We start from the raw sequence: 23,956 nt of genomic DNA, 5'->3' as shown, positions 1-23,956 counted from the left end.
AGGCCCAATAGATGAGGCTGCTGCTTGGCTGCGCTCCGGTGATGGTGAGATGGTTCAACTTGGTTGAGGTTCCTCTTCTCCCTTATCCTTACGGGACCCCAGGTAGTACCCTCTCCCGGCCTGCTTTTTGTGCCTTTTGGCTGATACTGGTGACAAGGATCAGCATCAAGAAGCAGCCAGTGCTGGGGGCACGCTTTTTAGTTGATGCCGAAGTACTCTGCACCAAGTCCGAATGTGCCAGCTCCAAGACCAGTGCAAGAGCAAACTCCATGAGAAGCAGGTGGAGTCAAATGTCTCTCTCCTTTCTGGTCCGGGGCTTGAATCCCTTGCAAATATGGCACTTTTCATGAATGTGGGCCTCACCCAGACACTTCAAACAACTAAGATGTGGCTCGCTGACTGGCATGGGCTTCTTAAAGTAATCCCAAGGCTTGAAGCCTGGGGAGCCTGGGCTAAGTCCCTCAGGACTATAAATAACTAAGTATACTAACACTATTAGGAACTGTTAACTTTCTCTGACTGCAACTATTTGCACAAGGAAAGTTTGTAGAACCATTGAAAGAGAAACCCCTTGATAGAACAAGGGGAGCGCTCCTTATACTGGTGCATATGCATGCCACTTCAGAAGGCGCCAAAACGGTCTCCTACGGACACCACTGAGGAACATCTTCCAGCACGGGTGCATGTGGCAAGCACACATGCCTACAATGGAATGGACATGACCAAGCACTCGAACACCACCACCAGAGCTAACCAGGAATCTATTGCTGGCACTACCTTTCTTTTATATCTTGGTGGAAATGGAAAAGGTGTCAGACCCACATAATACAGAGGTACCAGGCAGCACGAGTACTGTGGAATGCTCCTTGGGCTGCGGTGCAATGTATCCTCTTTAAGCCACTTCTCCCTGGAAGTCCCCAGAAGAGAACAGGCTGTGGGAGGGGTATGTGAAGCAAACACACCATTATGGACAGGACAGAGAGAAGCAAGGGTGTGAATGAGACAAAGGAGAATACAGGGTGGAAGTAGAAGGATGGGAAGATACGATGACAAGAGGGTCGAGCAGAGGACAAAATGAGAAAACAGAGAAATTAGTACAGGCAGCTGAAAGCAGAAAAAAGCAGGAAGGAGAAAGGTATAGTTTAGCAACAGAAGAAAAGAAAAAATAAAATAAGATAGGACTAAGAACAGGGGAGAGAAACTAGAAGAAGAAAAATACCACAGATATCCACGATGCCACAGTCTACTCGCTCTCCAGTTGTACAGTCTGCCAGTGAAAACAGGTAAACAAGACCTGAATTTCTACTATAAACAAACATATACAAAAAAATTTGTAAAAGAAAAAAGCTTTTCAGACTTTCACACACACAAAACAGGAGTTATGGATGTGCCACTACTATCAGATACAGCAAAAAAGGGCACTAACCCAGGTAACCTTTAAAGAAACGTTTGTGTAATCCCTTATTGCATAAGAAAGTCTGCTAACAGGTTACAACTGTCCTTTGATTTTAGGAAGTAACAGGGTTTCTGCTTCCATAGTTAGCATTCAGGTGCACTAACAAAAGTAAACCAGAAAACGTACACTGTAGCATGTCTCCTTTTCAGATCACTAAGACTTTCAGGTCACTAGTGTTATTAATTTGTCATCTTTCACAAGCACTCATCATTCATACCATAGGCGAGGGGTGTGGGGGGAAGGAAGAGAAGCCATGCTATTTGGCTGCCCAGGCTTGTAACCCATATTACAAAATAAGGCAGTTTCTGCTGATGGATTTAACAGCTACAAAGGAGTTTTAATAGCTGTGTTCATTCAAAAGATTCTTTCTTCTTGGGCAAACTGTTTGAGAAGCTCTACCAGAGAAAGAGAGAGAAATAATCCAGAAGTTGAACATGTGAGAGAAAAAACTTTCAAAAGAGAAGAGGGGAAAATATTTCAAGCTTATCACAAGGCAACCCTGCAGCCTAACTCCAAAATGATATCAAGTTATATTATGCTATGGTAATAATCCTGGTTTAATTACACCACCTCTTAAGCTAGTTTCAGATCATATTTCTCTCACTGTTATGGTTTGGGAACATGTGATGACAGGAATGCAGTGCTGCTGCACAAATGCTGTATTTCACCGATTAATTTTTCTATGTGTTGGCTTATACAGTCCAGTATTTATTTTAGCTAGCACCGCTTTTAGATAAATCCTGCCTTCCCTCTACCCCTTTTAAGGGAAGAAAAGCTCTCCTGTATGTGTTTCAACTCCAGCCTTTTTGATTGCATTCATGGCTTCCCCTGTACAGAAGACAATTGATAAGGGATTGTTAATCTGGGTAGCCCAGGCTACTCAAAAACACAGCTTGGCACCAAAGGGAATACATTTTACAAGTTATAGTCTTCTCTTGATATAAGTTGTTAGCTCCCATTATCATTGAGTTGTGAAGCGTGTGACTCAAGAGGGAAAGGAGGTGGGATTATGCCTCTAAATACAAGCTGGGCAAGAAAAAACCTGAATACTGCACAGATTTTTAAACAGCCAAGCCACGCCAAGTTATTAAACCTCTCATATACAATAAAAATCAAAATCCTGGAAAACTGGAGTTATAACAGTTCAGTTCATTCGTTGGCTGCTTGCACAAAAGAAATAGTAGTAAAGAACGTGCCAAAAATGTCGACCACAACTTACTTGTTTTCCACTGGTGTCAAATATCTTCAGTACACGGATATTTAAGTAACAAATTGATATCCAGGAGCCAGCTGTACTATTATAAATTAGACATAACCTAACTGTCTGGTATGGGATGTTAAAAAATGATAAAAAATAAATATCTAATCAATCTTTACTAATAGTAAAACCCATGACATCTGTTTTTCAAAGACTATTATACAGATACCTCTTTGCCTTTTTTCCCCCATTAGGCAATTAATTGACACTCAGAGTTTGTTCTTTCATGCCCTTTAAAAAAAAAATACATTCCAAAATAAAAGGAAGCATGTAGCTATACCCATAACAAGTGGACAATTTCTGTATTTTTCAGCAGTTACCATTCACTGGCACATTTATTTTAAATTCCACACAACTATACACAGGAGGAAAGTATTCTCCTTCCACACGCAGAAACCTGAACAAAACACCAGAGGCACATTTGCAAATGAACCAAAAAATATGTCTGATAGACAGTTTAGAACTTAAAAATACCAAGGGAACTAAATCTTGACAGCTTCTAGAACTCCACGAGCATTTGTTGAACTACAAAGCACTAAATTCACCTTAAAAATCCTCGCTTATACGTATATACACAATACATTATGTATATAGCATGTATAAAAGAAAGGGGACTTTAAAATCTTTAAGAGGATGGGGAAGCCTACAAGTTTGAAAAAAGTCTAAACACCTTCAAGCATGAATACACCCATGTGTACATGAGGCTCTTCACAAAGTTTGTTTCACACAGGTAAACACCTCTGTGTAACACAAAATGCTTGATTTCCACATAATGTTCTGAAGGAAGGGAGCAGAGTACACCCCAGGCATAAAGAGTCTCAAAAACACCTTCTGTTCATCATATCACGGTGGGTCAGTTAATCCTTGAATATTTTGCCAAGGGATCAGACAAAACATAATTCCTGCTAGCATCTCATGCCATTCTTATGTTGGAGAATAATGATGGGCTGTTGAAGAATAGCAAAGCCAAGTTCTTTATCAGATCAATTAATCTCTCACTACACAGCAGAAGGGGCTATGGAAGAAACTTTTCCAATATTGATTAAAGTTGTGGCTTTGCCTCACTTAAGCAACCCTAAGATATTCTCAGTAAAGCACACTAGAGGAGCTTCATCCTTCCAGTGACTCTGCTATCACACAGATGAGAGAAAATTATGAAGCTGTACCAAGTAAAGGGGGAAATAAAGAGAAAGCTACATGCTGATCCCAGCATTTTTGCTACACACTAATCCCAGCACTTTTATTATGGTGGCAGCGTATAGATTCAGAATACTGCCTATGTACACCAAACACCTGGGGTGAACCAGGAAATGGCCAGAGGCCCAATTGTAAGAACTATGTTTCCCTGCTACAGTGGAGTTGTCACTGGAATGCTTACCTTGTGTGTTCTCCATTACCGTGGTTTGTTGCCATCCTCAACTGTGTTCCAGTTCGCTTTTGTAACACACACATTACTCACCCACATACCCGGAGATGATTCCACTGTCATGTTTATAGGCCGGCAGGAGATGATGGGCACGACTTGTGCTTGCATATCTGAACACGTTTTTCTGAGTACTTCTCAGTGTCTATGTTTCGCATTCAAGAAGAGGATAAGGGAGGGGCATTTACCAAGAGCACGATGGGGTATATTCCAAACCTATATCTCCACCTCACAACATTTTTAAGCTCCCCATTTAAAAAAAAATTATGCAAAAGAAAAGAAAATGTTTTAAATTTTACATAATAACACAAACTGTTAAAGCAAGTCCGCCAGCCCCGGGGAACTCTGCAATACACAATATTCAGTTTCTTTTCTGAAATGCCAAGAAAAAGTGCTATCTAGTATAGCAAGGTTATCCCCTAGCTTGTCTGAAGCCTGCTATGGGATCGTTAACCCCTTCCTGGAGTTGCACAGAAGGAGCTTAGATATAATGCCTCATCTGAAGCATTACACTCCTTACAGAAAGCACTGAAGTGTCACACTGGGTATGAGAACAAACCCTGGTGTCAATTTTTCAGGTTACAAGTCTTCCAACCAAACTCAAGAGTGAGAACAACAGAAACTTGACAACACTATGAAGTATGAGTCAATTATTATATGGGAATATCATTGCAATAGCCCTGGAGAAACAGTGACAAAGTATAAAATTAAAAGGCATTCTTGTGCTGTAAAATAAAATCCTCAATGCTTCCGGGTAAAAGATTACTTACTTAATCAATTATAGAACAAAGCATGTGAATAGGAACAGCAAAGGATCGTGTTTCTTCCAGAGTAAATGATTTTCACATTACTATACATTTGTATGAAGCCCAGGAAACAACTTGTACTTAATAGTTCAAGAAATCTAAAAAGATCCTTTAAATAAACAAAACCTAAATTAGGTGATTTTAGAAGAAAGTTCATAGCCCACATTTCTTAACAAACATTTTCACTCAGAAGAATTAACATAAGAACGGCCATACTGGGTCAGATCAAAGGTCCATCCAGCCCAGTATCCTGTCTACCAACAGTGGCCAATGCCAGGCGCCCCAGAGGGTATGAACCTAACAGGTAATGATCAAGTGATCTCTCTCCTGCCATCCATCTCCACCCTCTGACAAACAGAGACTAGGGACACCATTCCTTACCCATCCTGGCTAATAGCCATTAATGGACTTAACCTCCATGAATTTATCCAGTTCTCTTTTAAACAGTATTACACAGATACTGAGGAACTGGTGCTTTCTCTCGAGTCCCCATTAAAAACTGATCACTTTTGAACAGAAATCAATACCTTTATAAGTCAATTGAGGTAAATGCCATTAGTCATGCTGATCATCCTATAAACTCTTGAAGGAACGTCAAACCCAGCTACACAAACTTAAAATGCTTTTTTTCTCCGGTTATTCTAAGATTCATCACACACTCATCCTAAACCTGTCTTGGGTTCTGTGAAAGAGTAAAGGAAACTCCACCTGCATGCACTCATCTTTTTTCCTGATCACTTTCTTGATGCCGCTACCACCTTCCTCTCCCTCCCGCCACACCTATAAGCCAGGTCAGCAGATTGGCCCCTAAAACCCATGGATCCAAAGTCCTTCTATTTTTAAGAACAGTCCCAAGCACCGTGTGGAATGCAGTACAAAAAACACAGAGAGACCTTGTGTTCAGAAATGAAACAAAGGTAGAGTCATCAGGGAGACGTTTAAGCATCTTTGCTTCAACTGCCTGTGGAGTAAGGAGCTGTGAACACAAGCACCTGTATTTTTAGTGTCCTGATCCCCTAATCATTTCAGCAGTACTTAAACTCCACAGATTTCCACTCACTGAAACCAAAAACAATAGAGGGGAAAAAAGTATTTCCAAAGGGTGATGCTATTATTGAACTGCCAATGAAAAAACTTCTGCTAATGCCCCTTAAATATATCCCCCGGTGTTCCTAATCTGAACACAAAAGGTTGGGATTAAAAATGCTGAGATTAAAACTGTCTGCAGTTTTCAGCTTCTGTGCCCATTGATGACAATAGTTTAAATCCTTGGCTATTGCTTCTTGAAGGCACCGCCTACACATGGTCCTCCAAAGTTCTTTGAAATGTTAAATACTAAGCTGGAAGAAGTCATAAAGGAAATAGTCTTTATAAAAGAAACAGATACAACGTACAGCTTTTGAAAATTCATTCCTCAGTTGCTTTGCTTTCAACAACCAGCATGTTCTCAATTTGTTATTGCCTACAGTTCTAACTTCTTTTGAAAGGAAGCTGAGGAACGGAATAGCTGAATTAGAGCTGGAAACAGCTGCCAAAATATGCACGTTTTACTTCTTCGAGCTCACCAGTCTCCAATAAAAAAAGATATCCTGTCTCTTGGCTGGAAAGACTAATTCCTTATCTACTCAACTGTCCTACTCGGACTATCCAAATCCCACCCATTTAAAAAAAAAAGGGTTCTATTGTATTCTGGATTCCAGAAACAGAATGTCTGCACCAATGCAGACCTATATTATTGCTCTCCACTTCACTGCAAACCCAGATGGTGAATTATCTTTCCACAAACAACTTCTTGATAAATGAAAATAGAAATCTAGAATTATAGGACACTAGTTTATCACCTCCCTTCTTCTCATAAATTATTAATCCCTTTGTTTAGCATACTTGTTGTTGATTAATATGAGTAATGATATACAAAAAAAAGTAGGAGATCAGCCAATCAATCACCAATAAGGGCCTGGAGAAATCACCACTGCGACGTATCAGCTTTTCCCCAAAAATATAGCGTCAGCTGAAACTGCTAAAGCCACTGCCTGTCTCCTTAGCAGTCAGGCAAAAAAAATAATAATAATAATATAGATAGATTGCAGTGCTAGTGGAGAAGTGACATGGGGCCAAGCTGGATGTGATGAGCCAGGCTACACAATCTAAAACCCTGCAAAGAACGCTTCATCAAGAACAATTCCTCCAAAACAAACCGTATTCCATCTATTTAGGTTCTTCTAACAGCTCCCATCACAGTAAGAGTATCTGAGCAGATCCCAGGAGTTAATAACCTAAGTCACAGTTGACTGGTGGCTACATTTCCTCCTGCATTTCCGTCACCTGGGATTTGGGGGAGGGGGTTCCTCCTCCTGCCTCCCCCATTTCATACCTTTCCCTTCTTTCTTGTTGCCTTCACCTATTTTTCTTCCTCTCTTCTTTGCAGTTTTAAGCAAAATCTGGGGAAACTACGTTGAAAAATTAAGATTTATACTCATTCTGATACCTGAGAGATTTGTAGTCACTCTTATCCTCTCCTGTAATGACTTCCAAAGCCATGGCCCTATTACCAAGAAAGCCCCATTTCATGTTATCAGGGACTTCAGGTTTCAGGTTGACAGTTGCGTAGTTCATGAGGAATGCAACCACCGTGGGAGGTCACTGTCCCACAGACACACACACTCTTGGGGGTATTGTTGGCCAAGTCCATGAAGGTCTTTGAAGATTCATAGAGATCTTGAATTTGATCAGTTCTAGAGGGAGCCAGTGCAACAAACAAAGCACCAGAATATGTGCTGGATGGTACAGCTAGAAACATGAATTTTGCTTTGTTTTATCCATCTTTCAAAACACTGCTCAGCCAACCCAGGAATGAATAGATATAATTTAACCCTTCTCATTTCTGAAAGAACACAATCAAATAATTTTTTAATAATATGAATAATCTAAAGGGAGTTTACATATTGAGAGAAATTCTAGCAGTCAAACTAGTAGATCCATATCAGAAAACCTGTTGACAAAACAACAGGTTAAATACACCTCAGACATTCTGGGTCTCCCAAAACACAGAGGCCACACCGTAAGCCCTTCATTACAGGAGCTGCAGAGAGGACATCTGGAAATAAGACTGCATGTTTGTACACTGATCCAGCAATGGAAACAATCCAGATATCCCATCATGCTACAAAAGCAGAACTGTGTACCTTTCCCATGACAAGCTGGTTGCCTCTTATACTGACCCTCACTATTATCCAGGAAATTATTCATACTCTGGGTATTTATAATAAATGCATTTGGGTATCCACAGTTGAGCCTGCTGTCTAACGGGCCAGAATTTCACCCATAAAGCAAAGGGTTAAGATTCCCTTTAAATTCAAAATACTAATACATATTCAACTTGCCACCTTGGGAATTTGCATATTAAATACACACACCAAAAAAAAGCAGGGAGAAAAATGATGTTGGGGGACAACAAAACAGATGGCCAATTAGTTATCACTCTTGTTCTGATAATTTACGTGGGCTAAATTTGTTAATTTACTCTCTTATTTGCAAAAAGGACCATACTTTATCTTAGCAACAACCATATAACATGGTCCTTAGGATACCTTAGTTACACAGTGAATATTGCTATCCCCAAAATTAATCATCCATATACATACCCACAAACCATTGTATGCCTACCTATGATGAATGGAAAACATGCTACTCCAAGTACACCACTTATTTTTCCCTCTCTTCTCAAGGCGTGCTTTTTATTATAAAAAGTTTCTTAAAATTCTGTTTAAAAGATTGGAATTTTATGTCCACATGTGCCAGGATACTAATCTTTGATCTCATTACCAGTCTTTCTACAATAGTTCTAAAACAAGAAGTGGCTTCCTTGGTTAACTCTAGTCATCTTGCTGAACTCTTCCTACATTTAACCTAGCTACTACATGGTGAAACTGACTCATCAGATTTTCACTAGTAGAATTTACAATCTGTGTCACTGGCAGTAAGATTCATAATGAGAATCATGTTTAAAACACAGATTGTCTCATGGACATTCTCCTCCTCATGTAGGGTGATCAGATGTCCCGATTTTATAGGGACAGCCTGGATTTTTGGGTCTCTCTCTTATATAGGCTCCTATTACCCCCAACCCGCTGTCCCGATTTTTCACATTTGCTGTCTGGTCACCCTACCTTCATGTACTACTACATGGACCACCTCCTTTCCCATTTCAAGTTGTGTGTGGCACATCCTCCCATTTCTGAGCACACCAATCGTATTTACTATGGTAGTGCCTAAGGTCCAACCAAGTCCTTTTCTGGACAATTTAATATTTTTTTCCAGAAGAAAAGGTTGTTCACAAACACTGCAGTATTTCTGAACTAAAACTGAAGTGACTGGAAGATTTAAAGTAATGAGTATAATTTTACTTACTGGCAAGAGCAGTTCCCTTTGTTTGACCCTTTGACCGCACTCCTGTTCCTGTTGTTTTATTAGTTGTCCCCCAAAATTACTTGGCTTCCAAGTCCTCTGGATCCAGAAAGTAGATCAAGACATTTCTAATGGTTCAATAATTTTTTAAAATTAGCATGATTTAAATGTAAGTCAGGAAGTGCTTATCAGAGGCATTACAAACAGAAGCATGCTCTTAAGAGAGGCCAGCAAGGGAAGACAGAATCCACTTGCTACAGACAGACCTCAATATTGTAACAACAGACAAGTCCTCCATCTTCAGAGTAGAGCTAGTGCTGGGGGAAAGCCATTTTGGATAAGTTATTGAACTACAGCACTCCAAACACTAAACCCATTTGAATCAACTTCTCTTCGCGTCTCTCAGGACCTATATATCCCCACTCCTGGGGATAGTTCTCACTACTCTAAGTAGTCCCATTGACTTCTGTGGGACTGCTTATAACTGGGAGTACTACATCTAGAAATAGATGTTTGTAGGTTCATGCCCTAAGGAAGTTAAGTAATTAGGATGGGAGGGAGAGAGGCCTCCATGAAGGAAGATCTCCAGTTTGACCCAATAGCATCTGTTGCTAGCGCCACCATTTCTGTACGTCTGCCGCAGAACTTTGCAGTTCTTGTTTGTCAACATAAAGAAGTCTACCCCCATCTCTCCACCCACTTACTGGTGTAGGAAGTGTTATACAGAGAGACTCATGAACACCATCTGTTTGCCTGTAGAGTTTGATTTTTTTCCTGGCAGATAAGCAATTACAACACAGAGTGCACAGACAGAAATATACAATTCTCTACGTAGTGAAAGAACATCGAAGTCAAATGTACCTACTTTCTCCCACAATGTAGTATTTCATTTCCTAGGTTAATTTACCTGCATTCTTTCTTTCAAAAAGGAAATTTTTACAGGTGCATGAAGTTTAAAAACATGACTTTTGTCACAGTAAAAATTAATGGATGCATGGACATTATTGATAGGAGTCATTTCCAGACTCAAAGTGGGGACCTATAGTAGGGAACAGCTTTTTAAATGTCATCTTTATTCCTTTCACATACAAAAAGGAATATAACACATTTCATATATCAATGCACACAATAGCACCATGTCTGCTTCAATAAAAATTCAATCCACCAAGAAAAATATCCCTCCTTTCTTCATGAAAAATGTGAAATAGGAGATTTTACAGCTGGGGAAACTGAAGCAAAGAATAACCCTGTTTTTCTAAACCATCCAGTGATTTTGGATATCTCCATTTTTCTGGAATCCAAGCTGAGATACCTGCTGATCAGGTCCTAGATGTACTAGACACCCACAACTCCAGCTGAAGTCCATGAGAGCTAACTGTGCTTAGCACCTCTGAAAAGTTAGGTACAAGTGAACTCAAATAAAGAATCCAGAAATGGAGACACCCACAATTATTGTACATTTTTGAAAATGTTGGTATAAGAGTCTTGCTTAAGGTCACACAGGAAATAGGATGGATAAAAAACAATTTTTTAAAACATCAGATTTTTGTTTATCTAAATCAAACTTTTATTTAAATTTACTTTATTTTATTTAAATTAGAAGTTTTCCTTTTAAAAAATAAACATGTTAAAAATTATATCTGAATTTAATACAAAATATATCATATCATCTTAAAACATGTAAATAAAAAATAAATATGCTGAATCCATGAACGTCTTCAAAAAACTGAGTTTAAGGCTGATTTTCTATCTAAAGAAAGAATCGGGGCGAGCAGCGAATCTGACTTTTGATTAATGTAGATATAAATATGGCACAGTAGGTCAAATACTTAGGGCCCTACCCAATTTGCAGGTCATTCTGTCAATTTCCATAGGATTTGAAAATTAGTCAATTTCATGTTTTCAGACATTTACATCTCAAATCTCATAGTGTTGTAACCATGAGGGTCCTGACCCAAAAGAGGGTGGTGGGGAGAATTGCAAAGCTGTTAAATATCACCCTCACTTCTGCGCTCCACCTCCAGCAACCTCCTGTGGCTGCAGGAAGCACCATGGCTGCTGCCCAGCCCCGGTGCTGCCCGCAGCCAGGGGAGACACCTGGAGGTGGGTCTGATCTCCCCTCTGAGAGCAGCTGTGCAGGGAAAGAGTAATTCCTGACCCTTCCTATCCCAGAGTGCCCAGAGCCCAGGCTCCAGTCTGACATTCAGATTCCAGATGTCTACACTGCGCTTTTATAGCCCCACAGACAGAGCCCCATGCCCACAAACCTGAGTCAGCTGACACAAGCCAACCACAGGTGTTTTACTGCCGTGTAGACATACCATCATTTCCATGTACAGAGCTGTACATAAGCCATCTGTTTTTCTTCAGAGGCTACCTGTAGTGGTGGACAAATATCAGGAAAAAAAATCATTGCATTTTGGTCAACAAATATTGCCGTTATTCACTGAATAACTTCTTTAATAAACATTCAACCAGCGATAGAGCAAGCTGAACACTGAAGAACCCTCAAAAAGAAAAGGAGTACTTGTGGCACCTTAGAGACTAACAAATTTATTTGAGCATAAGCTTTTGTGAGCTACAGCTCACTTCATCGGATGCATTCAGTCTGAAGAACCCTGTTAGTCAAATAAATTTTTAAATGAAGTTGGAAAAATTGTATGAATTATTCAATGGATAGCTCTCAATATTTAAGACATATGTATACATGGTTCTGATATCCATGTGATAAATTCAGTTTTGTCACATGACTGACCACTTCACTTGTATGATGTCACAGATACCAAGTCTTTATAGCATTCCCATCACTATAGCGCCTAAACACTTACTATGAGTCATAACAACAATGCCAGGCAACAGTACCAGTGAAGTGAAAAAAATTAATATAGTAATATTTTTTTTAAAAAAAACACAACCTTGATGGTTTACACAACCACGTATTTTCTCAGTCTCAAGACGTGATGGCTGGAGAGAGGCTGGCTACCAAAGCAAAACGGTAAACAATATTTCAGATGGCAATTGAAATGGGAAAAAGTATTTTGAAAGGCAATTTTATAACTAATGAAGAAAAAAGGAAATAAGTTGTTTTAACTTTTTATACCACATAGTGCCCTCTACTGTATAAACAGGTAATAAACAAGAATGCTGCTTAACAGAGGCATTGTTTTATATCAAACAGGAGAATGTTGTGTGTATATCACGCATTTTCCTCTTAATTATTCTGATTTCTAAAAATGCTAATAAGTTCTGCAAACATATGCAATATTGGCTTAAAACAGACTTTTGTTACCCTCCCTCTTCTAATCCAATATTCTGTCTGGAGGCAATTGTCAATTTACCACTCACATCTAAAATAGTGGACCCTTAATGCCGAAAGCAAGTTTGAGATACCAAGCAGATCAGACTTAACTATTGGAGACTATTCCATGCAGTTGCAATAAAATGTAATCACAAGACAGCCATTAGGGCCAAAAGGAATTGAATTAATTAATCCACACATTGCCCATGTAAGGGGACTGTTGCCCCCTTACTAACATTCAGTGGGGGTGTTTTAGTTGCTAGCTCCCAGTACTAAAAAGGGGGAAGGGTCGATGGGGAATCAGGACCCTGAGAGTGCCAATCCCTAGGAGCAATGGGGAGAGGCCAGTGCTCCAGGTCAGCCTGAATGACAGGGCGGGCAGGCTAATCAGGGAGTTCCCGTCCTCTGTGTGAGGAGAAAGCAGGGGCCCAAGCTAAGCTGGGGAGCAGAGCTGTGCCAGATCCAGAGAGAGCAGATCCTGTCCTGGGAGCACAGCTGCAGCCCCAAAGCCAGAGGCACAGCCCAAAGAGAGCACACTTGCCCTGGGAGCAGAGCTGCAGCAACCAGAGCCAGAGGGGCCAGAAAAGCAGCCCACAAAGCAGGTCAGTGCTGGGAGCAGAGTCACAGAAGCAGTCTGCAGAGCAGACCTGTCCTGGGAGCAGAGCTGCAGCAACCAGAGGCAGAGGGGCCAAAGAAGCAGCCCAGGGAGCTGGAGGCAGAGCAGCAGCAGCAGTGCTGAGACAGAGTGGTGGAGCTGGGGCTGGAGCAGTCTGGAGCTGGGTGCGGTGAGCAGCTGGGGAGAGCAAGGAGGACCCTGGGCAGCAGGCCCAGCACAGGGACACACCTCAGCCAAGAGGCTTTGCAGGCCAGGCTTGGATCGTAACCCCAACAGGACGGGGGCGACACTGGGAAGAAGGGTCCTGCCACTTAGAACCTGAGAGCATGTGGCCACCACCAGAGCAAGTGTCCAACCCACAGCATCCCTGCAGCACAGCCAGGGCCGGAGAAGAAGGCCTGGGACTTACAAGGAACAGACTGTGAACTGCCCTGACATTCCAGAGACACTGTTTGTGATGTTCCCTGCCACAGAGCCAGTTGATGGGTTTCCTTTAACCTTTCCCATTTTTCCTTATTCTTTTTAAAATTAATTGTTGATTGGGGTTACAAGGACTCTGCCAGACAGGAGAGTGGAAGGGGAGTCTTCAAGGGCAGGGAGGCCACTGGGTAAAGGAAGTGGGAGCGAGGACTCAGATCCTTTCAATAGCCCACTTCACTGGGGTAGTGCAGAAGCCAGGAAAGTTCCCCACAATAGCGGGACTATTCCCCTGCTTACACCCGCAACATTCAACCAATAAACCCAGATATTAAGACACAAGTAATACTGGAGATGCATATTTGCCTGTTCTCAACTAAAAAGAACATAATATGTCTATATTAGGGAGTCAACTATTTAGGATTTTTACTTGCAAATATATGTGCACTAGCAGTCTATAAAAACACTCATGCTCACAACTTAAAAGAGCTAAATGGAGACTAAAGGAACAATGAACCTGAAAGAATTTACTGATTGTCTGCTACCATCGCTCAGGTAGATGAAGTTCCTACAGTGATGGAAAAACCCCTTCCGTAACCGTAGTCTATGTCTGCCCTATTGAGTCACTGAAAAATATCTACAGCACCACATCTATGCCACTACAGCACCCATAGTGTGACCCATCTTTCTCCCATGCAGTAGAACAAGCACTTCCTCCATTCACCCAGGATTTGCACCCATATGCTAAGTTGGGACGATAGTTTTGAATTTGCCTCTAAGGCCTTGTCTATACTGAAGAATATGTGTTTTAAAAAACAGTGTTAACTAGCCACATTTGAATCATCATTTGGGGACCACTGTTGATCAGAGAGAGCAGTGAGACAAAAGCTGCTGGCAGTCTGCTCCACAGGTGCATGCCTCTTGGGGCCATGAGCTGCAATTGCAAGTGACTTCTGTAGCTCAGCTGAATGCAGAACATCTGAGCTGGTCTGCAGGAATACATGGCAGGCCTGCCAACTGTGTGAATTTAAAGCAGGGCTACTAAGCGTTGCGTATTTCAGATGACACCCACACATTTGGTAGCCTGCTTTAAATCCACGTTAGCTGGCTGGGGTTGACCCTATAGGGGTTTTAGAGATGCTGAACTAAATTGTAACACTAGGTGCTAAGTGGTGTTTCAACTACGGGTAGCTAACATGATTAACACCAATTGGAGAATAGATGCATCACATATTGTCTCAATTTAGACCAGGCCTAATATCAAGGACAAATAATATAACCCCATAAACTCAATCAACACTCAAATACAGAGTTATTTTTGGTGCCGATTACTATGTTAGAAAGTAATGGCACCACAGGATGGATCTGGTGGGTGGTTGGGGGGGAGCCGCCCCAGCTCTCTTTATTCTCAGCAGGGAGGTGGGGAGTTCCTGTCCTGTGTGGTAAACCCAGAGCAGGGACTAAAACGCTGGGGCATGTACTGGGTTCGGGGGAGTTACAGTTGCTTTGGCAGCTAACAGGCATTCTCAGTGCTGATGTCTTGATTACTGCATGAGCCAGGCTTAGAACAGTCAATGTTATTTTGACAGAATGACAACATTTTCCTCAGGAACATAAGCCTCAGGAAAGAAATGGCAATTTGAAAACAGTTTATCACTAAACCCTCAATAGAATTTCATGAGACAAAGAAAAGACATTTGTCTAACCCAAGGGCCTCCCCCTCCTTGAATTTCAGAGTCCTGCTCCAAACAATTCAGGTGTTAAGAACTTCTCAGAAAAAATCTTTTATAGTGGGAAGAATTTGCTGAACTAAATAAAGGGGTTAATAGCTGGTTATCTTTAGAATGGTTATCATTAGAATGTAAGAATAAGAGAAAATTATTTGATTTTCATAATAAAGATCAGCCTGGAACAATTAATATGTTAATAACACTAACATAACCTTTTATACTATTAATTGCCAGACACAAGTTTCTACTGGGAAAAGTTTAGCAGCTCAGGACTAGTGAAAGTAAGTTCTCACATTTACACCTGATGAAATTCATTTGGGAACTAGGGCTGTCAAGCAATTAAAAGAATTAATCGCCCTGTTAAACAACAATAGAATACCATTTATTTAAATTTTTTGGATGTTTTCCACGTTTTCAAATACTTTGATTTCAATTTCAACACAGAATCCAAAGTGAGCAGTGTTCACTTTATATTTATTTTTATTACAAATATTTGCACTATAAAAATACATGAAATAGTATTTTTCAATTCACCTAATACAAGTACTGTAGTGCAATCTCTATCATGAAAGGTGAATTTACAAATGCAGAATTATGCACCAAAAAAACTGCATTCAAAAATAAAACAATGTCCAACTGTAGAGCCTGCAAGTCCTCTCAGTCCTACTTCTTGTTCAGCCAAGCGCTCGACAAACAAGTTTGTTTACATGTGCTGGAGACAATACTGCCCACTTCTTGTTTACAATGTCATCTGAAAGCGAGAACAGGCATTTGCATGGCACTATTGTCACTGGCATTGCAAGATATTTACGTGCCAGATGCGCTAAAGATTCATATGTCCCTTCATGCTTCAACCACCATTCCAGAGGACACATGTCCATGCTGATGATGGGTTCTGCTCAATAACGATCCAAGGCAGTGCAGGTTCATTTTCATCATCTGAGCCAGAGGCCACCAACGGAAGGTTGATTTTCTTTTTTGGTGGTTTGGGTTCTGTAGTTTCTGCATCGGCGTGTTGCTCTTTTAAGACTTCTGAAAGCATGCGCCACACCTCGTCCCTCTCAGATTTTGGGAGGCACTTCAGATTCTTAAACCTTGGGTCGAGCGCTGTAGCTATCTTTAGAAATCTCACATTAATACCTTCTTTGCATTTTGTCAAACCTGCAGTGAAAGTGTTCTTGAAATGAACAACATGCTGGGTCATCATCCGAGACTGCTATAACATGAAATATATGGCAGAATGTGGATAAAACACAGAGAAGGAGACACACAATTCTCCCTCAAGGAGTTCAGTCAGAAATTTTATTAACGCATTATTTTTTTTAACACGCATCATCAGCATGGAAGCATGACCTCCGGAATCGTGGCCAAAGCATGAAGGGGCATACAAATGTTTAGCATACCTGGCATGTAAATACCTTGCAATGCCAGCTACAAAAATGCCATGCAAACGCCTGTTCTCACATTCAGATGACATTGTAAATAAGAAGCAGGCAGCATTATTTCCCGTAAATTTAAGCAAACTTGTTTGTCTTCGCGACTGGCTGAACAAGAAGTAGGACTGAGTGGACTTGTAAGCTCTAAAGTTTTACATTGTTTTGTTTTTGAGTGTAGTTATTTAACCCCCCAAAAAAATCTATATTTGTAAGTTGCACTTTCATGATAAAGAGATTGCACTACAGTACTTGTATGAGGTGAACTGAAAAATACTGTTTCTTTTATCATTTTTACAGTGCAAATATTTGTAATAAAACCAATATAAAGTAAGCATTGTACACTTTTTATTCTGTGTTGTAATTTAAATCAATATATTTGCACTTAATTGATAGCCCTATTGGGAATACAATAGTTTCAAAACACACCTGAGGAAAAAATTGCTCGTTGTTCTAAAGATTCGATGAGTTTTCAGAATCTTTTTATATGGGGACTGCTAAGGCATTGTATCCTTCACAAGTCTCATGGAATTTATGTCCCTGATGGTTAAAAAGGAAAGATTGTTCTACTTTTGCAAATTTGTTGAGTTACTCTGAGAAACATCCTTGTCTTCCTTTGCCAAGTTTCTTGCTTCTCACACTCTGCTGCCTAATTACCATATAGCATTCACAATATCTTTACAAGTTTGGAGACATTTTTAAATGTTTCATTTAACCTACATCAGAATTTTTAAACATTTAAAAAATGTGTGAGAATGCAAGCACTATGTTGGGCTCTCTACCCTTCAATAAAAATTGCCTCCATGTCTAATGTTGACCTGTGAGAGTTCCTTGTCTCCCTCCCTTTTCTTCCACAAACCCACACTTTTAAGACAGACGTAGATGGTTTTGCCTGCTGAAGTATTAAGGGTATACATGTGCAAGAACAGAGGAAAAATCTGAGTACTTGAGAGGCAGAGATCTTTAATCGGTTTTCACTAAATTTTTCACCTGGGCTAGTGGAAGCTGAATGGGCTTGGGGAGACTCTGACCCGATAGCGAAGGGGTTGGCATGTTTGAGTGTGTAGGGGAATGGAGTGAAATGGTGAATGAGAGTATGGATGAATTGAAAGTGAGTGTGTGAGGAGGAAATTATGATGGCAGGTGGTACGGTAAGAATTAAGAGTGCTAGGAAGAAGTTGGAATTGGAGAATACTATACACAGGGATAAATATTCTTTTCCACTCTGCCCTTTACAGTAAAGCGTTCCAATCTTGCATTCTGCGAGGGAGGGGGTGTTAGAAGGAGGCAGGGTGCCACTTCTTCCTAGTTCCCCACCAGCTTTCCCTAGACTCCACCAAAATGCTTCTCTGTGATACCTGCACTCCACTAGTGTCTCAGATTTTGCACTTTGAAAATATGATCAACCTGCCGAGGAGACCGTGTCCACGTGTCGGTGTTTGTGTCCCTTGCTACCTGCAGCACCACCCACTACCGGTACCCCTCCTGGACAGGATCCCTCTCTGGTACAGCCCATGTTACTTTCATTAGCACTGCAGCTGCCACAACCACGGAAGTCCTGAGCTTGCCGCAGCTGTTATAATGGCCTAAGAAATTCCCCAAAAGCCTGAGGTAAGTCAAATAAAATAAACACTTTCTGATCTAACACCGCATTAAAAATTTCCAAACACCCCTCTCCTGCCAAAAAGAAAAAAGAAAAAGACGACAACTCTAGCCCGGAATTTTGCCACAGGAGTTTGCATCAGAACGTACCTATGACTGTAACAATAAAGCTCTATAATTATAGGCTGACTGCAAGCACATAATAGATGAATCATTGTGGATGAAATAATAATTAAAAAAAAAATCTTAAAAGTAAAACTAGACCTGGATCAAGACCAGAATCTCAAATCAGACCTCATTTGAATTTTGAGAAAGAGGATTAAGACTTAAATCTATGGATTCAAACCCAACCAGAACCCCAGCTTGCTTTTGTGGGCTGGATCCAAAACTGGAAGGGGCTTAATTTTCCAATTGAAATGTAGCTGAAACCTCACAAACTCATCAGTATTCGCACAGGACATGTGGTCCAAGTGTTGGATCATATTAAAGAAGTTCTGTATTAAAATCACAAATGAGTTTGATTCCCCAGAGTTTAAATTCCAGGGTATTACTAATTAAGAGGTCTCTTGGTTTTTGGTACTGTTTCTCTCCCTCTATGTGTGAAACTTGCAAGCTGCTAATTGTGTTAGTACATTCTAAGACAGAGTCTGTTCTCAAAGCAATTCACAAAGAGAGAGAGACTCAAAGCAATACTCTAACAACAGAAACAGCACCCAGAGACTCCCCACCCTTTTGTTGTATTAACAATTGTGATTAAAATAGAGATAGAGGATGGATGTGGATGGATGCTTGGTGTGGATAATAACTGAATGATCAGGGAGGTGCCAGCCTAAGAATCCAGTGTCCATCGGCTGAAGAAGGCGTCAATTGGAAATAACCAGAGGACCCCCCCACCCCCCGGAGGGCAGACTGGAATCCACCCAACAGCCTCAAGGATGGGAGAACCAAAGAACAAGATAACATCTTGGAGCCGTCAGGAATGTGCTATCTGCTGATTGATTCAGCAACAGCATGATGAAGCAATTCCCATAGACTGGCATAGGAAGAAATTCCTATAAAAATAGACTCTAAAAAGTGAGAACTTTGGGGGGGTCTGATTCTGCAAACCAACTTCCAGGAGCATCAGATGAGCATCTGACAAGGCCCTGCTCCCTCCTCATGTCCAGGCCACCTGGCCAGTGGCTTGGCATGAGCAACTCTAAGGCTGGTAACTATGATAACAACCTTGCAGAACCTGTGTGTGTGTGTGTGTGTGTGTATATGTTTGTATGAATGAATGTGAGAATAAATATGAGATTGAATGGAATGTTATAACTATAACTAACTGCTTACTATGATTCTTTCTGTATTCACAATAAATGTGGTGTTTTGCCTTTTTCCCTTTAATAAGATCCTGCTGGTTTTTATTCTATTGGTACAACACAAGATAACCGAAATCTTGTGAAAACAGCTGATCTTACATAATTAATGGAACTTGAGGTATTTATGGAATTTTTGTCCAAAATACTATAGGATTTGCTTGTGGGATCTGAGTACTACTGAACCCCAAACTATAATCAGGGGTAGGCTTTAAACATGGCCTAACCTTAGTCTGGATTAAAATAATACCCCTGCAGTCCAACTCCAAGTTAAATTTAACTGTCTGCTGCAACCATAATAGCTAGATGCATTGTCCAAATCCCCAGGATTATCTTAAGATGAAGTCTTCAATGATTGTTTCTGACAAAACAGTATGGGGAAAAATATCAGCCCACCTCTAGCTACTTATGTCTCCACAATCACCACCAACAAAAAACTACACCAGCAGCCTTTGTCCAGTAAGGTATGTTTTTTCCTCCCAAACCCACAAAGCATTTTTATTCCTGTGCTCAGGCTAGCACAAAACACATCCTTAACTTTTGTTTTAACATTTCATTACCTACCACCTCCACAATCTGGGCAATAGAATAGCCCACAAAGCGCCCCAACGTACTATGACCGCCTTCTTTGTTCACATATCCTCTCACAAATTTGACATTCCACTTCTCAATGGATTGTTTCTGCCTTTTTTTTTTTAAATTCGTAAGTAGTAATTTGTCTGAAAGGTACTTAAAGGGAACATGCCACACCCCCATTCTTACTGCTCTCTCCAGCAACATGAAACACTAGCCAGTGCTTTGCATTGCACATACAGGTATAATTGCTGCTTGACATTTGGGACTCAGCTTTCACGTTCATGACTGGCTTATGAGTCTGTAGTGCACCGCATTGCTGTGCGCTGCACAATTCAGGGAATAGTTGTGCCTTGGTGTTCCTGGCTGAGTTGATATCACTGTGGCTTATACTGCAGCTGTGATTCAGGCGCTTTTTACTGGCGAAAGTGTAAAACACAGCGTCGCTGCCTTTACAGCTTCTAACTCAGAAATATTTCATGAATTGTTTTGGTGATTTCAGGTTACAAATCTTATCCCAGAAACAGATAATTGACTTATGAGGTCTAAAAATCTAGGAGGAGAAACAGCAAATAAAAGTTTTTAGAAACCTTTCACACACCACTTCTTGGTAACAGAAGTATGTTATGGATCTTCTCGCACTCTCTCTACCCATGTAGTGTCTATTCTGCAGATATATATGAGGACTTCAGTTTCTCGTTCTGCCATGCTGCATGCTGAACACGTGTAGAATTATTCAGAAAACTTTAACATAATTGCATGCTTATAAACATGTTTTCTGAAATTTCCTAAACTCTTTAGTTCTACTTGGGAACCACTTGCAGACGCCTCATCTGGAAGGGACATGCACTCCCCACCTCCACCCTGCAGTACAGAGGGGCATCATGAGAGTCTGTGACTGGGAAGGTCTTGGGGCACATATTGCAGCTTTTGAAGCCTCCTTGGCATAATCTCTGCAACCACTGGAGGGTCAGGGCAGAGGTCAGAGCAAGTACAACCATGGCTTCTCGTCCCAGAAAAGGGTTCCAAAATATGGAACCAGACCCCTATTAAACTAACTGCGCTAAGAACTAAACTAACTAAGCGATACAACAACTTTTAAAAAATTATTTACAGGGAGATGTCATACAGCATGAACACTGAAGCTCTGTCCTGGACCACAAGCAGAAAGAAGGAACTAAAATGGTGGCGGTCCAGTAGCCCCCTTTACTCCATTGGCGTGGAGCACAAGGAGGGCAGGGACGCATGCACAGACCACATGGACACTGCTAAAGAAAATTCTCTGGTCTTTGTTGCATGGAACATATGCACAACCAAAAGTGAACTAATGTGGGGACAGTCACTTGAAGAACTGGCTAATTTCTGCAATCTGCCATCAACTCTATTTTCAAGAAAACGCGCACTATTCCCAATGCCACAGTAGTTGTGTAGGATGCTTGCATTTCTCAAACAGATGGCAGATATGTACTATTTTAACCAAAACCCTTCAAGAACATTGGTCCATACAATGACAGTACTTGACAACCAAACTACAGAGGCATCAAGAATACAACTACCATATCATCAATTCACATTTCCCTTTTAAAAAATGTATTAATAAATTATAACAGATGGCCCTAGCAATCAGGCTGGATGACCTCATTTAATGCCAAAAGGTGTTTTTTTTTAAAAAAAAAAATTAAACTAGTCAAAAACCTATTTCCAAAAGTATAATATACTTTGTAAAAGTGGAAAATAAGCTGTTCTTATGTGTTTCAAGCCAAACTCTGTTCCAAGTCAGAGTGAAGCTGGTACAGAGCAATTAATTCACTCTGTTGTACTCTCATGCATCAGGAAAAACAGGATCACAACTAGAATACATCTTTTTTGTGCGTGGTATGATATACAAATAAAGATCCTGAAAAAGAACTCTGTCACGAGAGCAGTGTCTCCTAATTAACAAATGCATTATTTTTCTTGTCATTTACATAGCAGCAAGAAAGCCCTGGCTTGTTCTATTTTACCGACATCTCTTAAATAGTAGTTGCTAACAACAGTATCAAATATAGATTACATCTTGCAAGAGCAGAAATAACTCCGATCTGAAGTTCTGTCTGTTGAAAGGTCTGCTTTTGTCAGGAAACATTTCAAATGTAAAAATCAGTTCCCTTTCTGCACCTGACCAACTACAGCCTCAGCACACTCACTCACTCTCTCTCTCTCTCTCATATGCAGGATATGTTCTATAGTTCCATACTTACATTCTGTATGTCCATAAATTCTGATTTGTGCAGCTGAGCAACAAGAGGTATAGACTTCAAGGGTCAATTGGCACACCTTAAATAGCCCTGGTGATCATTGACAATCTTCAATGACAAAGATTCCCTTACATTCAGAGTTAATCTGAGTGGAACAGAACTGCTGCCAGAACAATCAAAAGTAGAAAGTTTCAGGATTCTCAAAAGCCATCCCAAATATTTAAAAGAAGCTGTCTGTATTTTTAGTCTGTACTTTCCCTCTTTCAGAGGTATTGCCTATGTGCGAAGATACCAGATTCTCTTTACATTTCACATACATTTAGAAGTATACTCTTCCAGAACTTTAAAAAAAGAAACGTACATGCTAGTTCACCTCCAAATGCTTAACCGCACAATCATTACTCATCTTTTGATCGCTCTGATTGGGTTATTTTCCCACACACTGCTGTTGTGGTGAATGACTTGTCTGGGCAAGTAAGACAATGCTTTGGGCAAGAGATTAAAGACATGCGCAGAATCCTGTAAGCTCCTACTAGGCTGGGTCCTGACTGGCATGGCATGGCTTTCAAACGACAGTTTAACACTATAAGCAATCTGAACTGCATAGCTTCCAAAAAGCCTCATTTTTTGGAACTCAAGCACAATTATAATTTGTATTCTGTCCCCCTGATAAGGGTTGAAATGGTTTCCCCTCCCCTCCAGGAGGGTCAGAATGACTTCTGATCTCCCATAACAAGAGATGCTGGGGATCAGCCCCATAACTAATTGCAGTGTTATACAGAATGGTCACCAATTCACAGAGGCCGATTTAAGTGCATTGTACCATAGGTTAGCAAGTGAAGAAGAGAGGAAATCTCATTCTTGGCAGCCAGGATTTAGATTCCATTTAAAAGTAGAAGAGCTACATATGTACTGAAACAATCCAAAATACTGAAGAGCTCTGAAAGACCTTTCCGAAATTCAGGACATGGACAAATGTTTATGCATGCAAATGCCAACATGCACTAATTACAGCTCAGAACGCAGAGGATAGGTCAGGATAATTCAGCCCTGATTTGTCACATCCCACCAGACTCAGAGGGACCCACATTAGGCACTGGACCAAACAGTCTTCCCTCTCCTACCCACCCCTTCTCATGGTGAACAGCTGCAGCTGGTAGGAATCTTCAAACTCCTGAAATCATTCACTTAACCCCGAATTTGGACTTTGGATATACTTATTCCTCTCATTTGCATTACCAGTACTGGTTGGTTGGTCACCTTCAACTTGACCCTCTTGCCACTGCAGCGCAGCCTCCTTCTCCCTACTTATTATGCTTCCCTCTTCCTCTCTACCACCTTC

The 23,956-nt window shown here is 40.7% G+C and overlaps 1 protein-coding gene across 2 annotated transcripts in view; it reads right to left on the bottom strand.

Moving 5' to 3' along the window:
* Positions 1–23,956, bottom strand: part of STOX2 (storkhead box 2) — a 244,525-nt gene that overhangs the window by 133,179 nt on the left and 87,390 nt on the right. The window contains exons 1-2 of one of the 2 annotated variants that reach the window (XM_073341767.2): positions 11,672–11,727; positions 9,354–9,478 (exon numbers count right to left, since the gene is read on the bottom strand). The exons of the other annotated variant lie outside the window; for it this stretch is intronic. The gene's annotated coding sequence lies outside the window, so the exon portion shown is untranslated. Of the gene's footprint in view, positions 1–9,353; positions 9,479–11,671; positions 11,728–23,956 lie in introns of those variants that run through there. 2 annotated transcript variants of the gene reach the window in all.

This window comes from Lepidochelys kempii, chromosome 4 (genome assembly GCF_965140285.1).
Source record: "Lepidochelys kempii isolate rLepKem1 chromosome 4, rLepKem1.hap1, whole genome shotgun sequence".
NCBI classification, from domain to species: Eukaryota; Metazoa; Chordata; order Testudines; family Cheloniidae; genus Lepidochelys; species Lepidochelys kempii.
The sequence above is the reverse complement of the archived record's forward strand: the minus strand, read 5'-3'. Positions and strand labels throughout refer to the sequence as shown.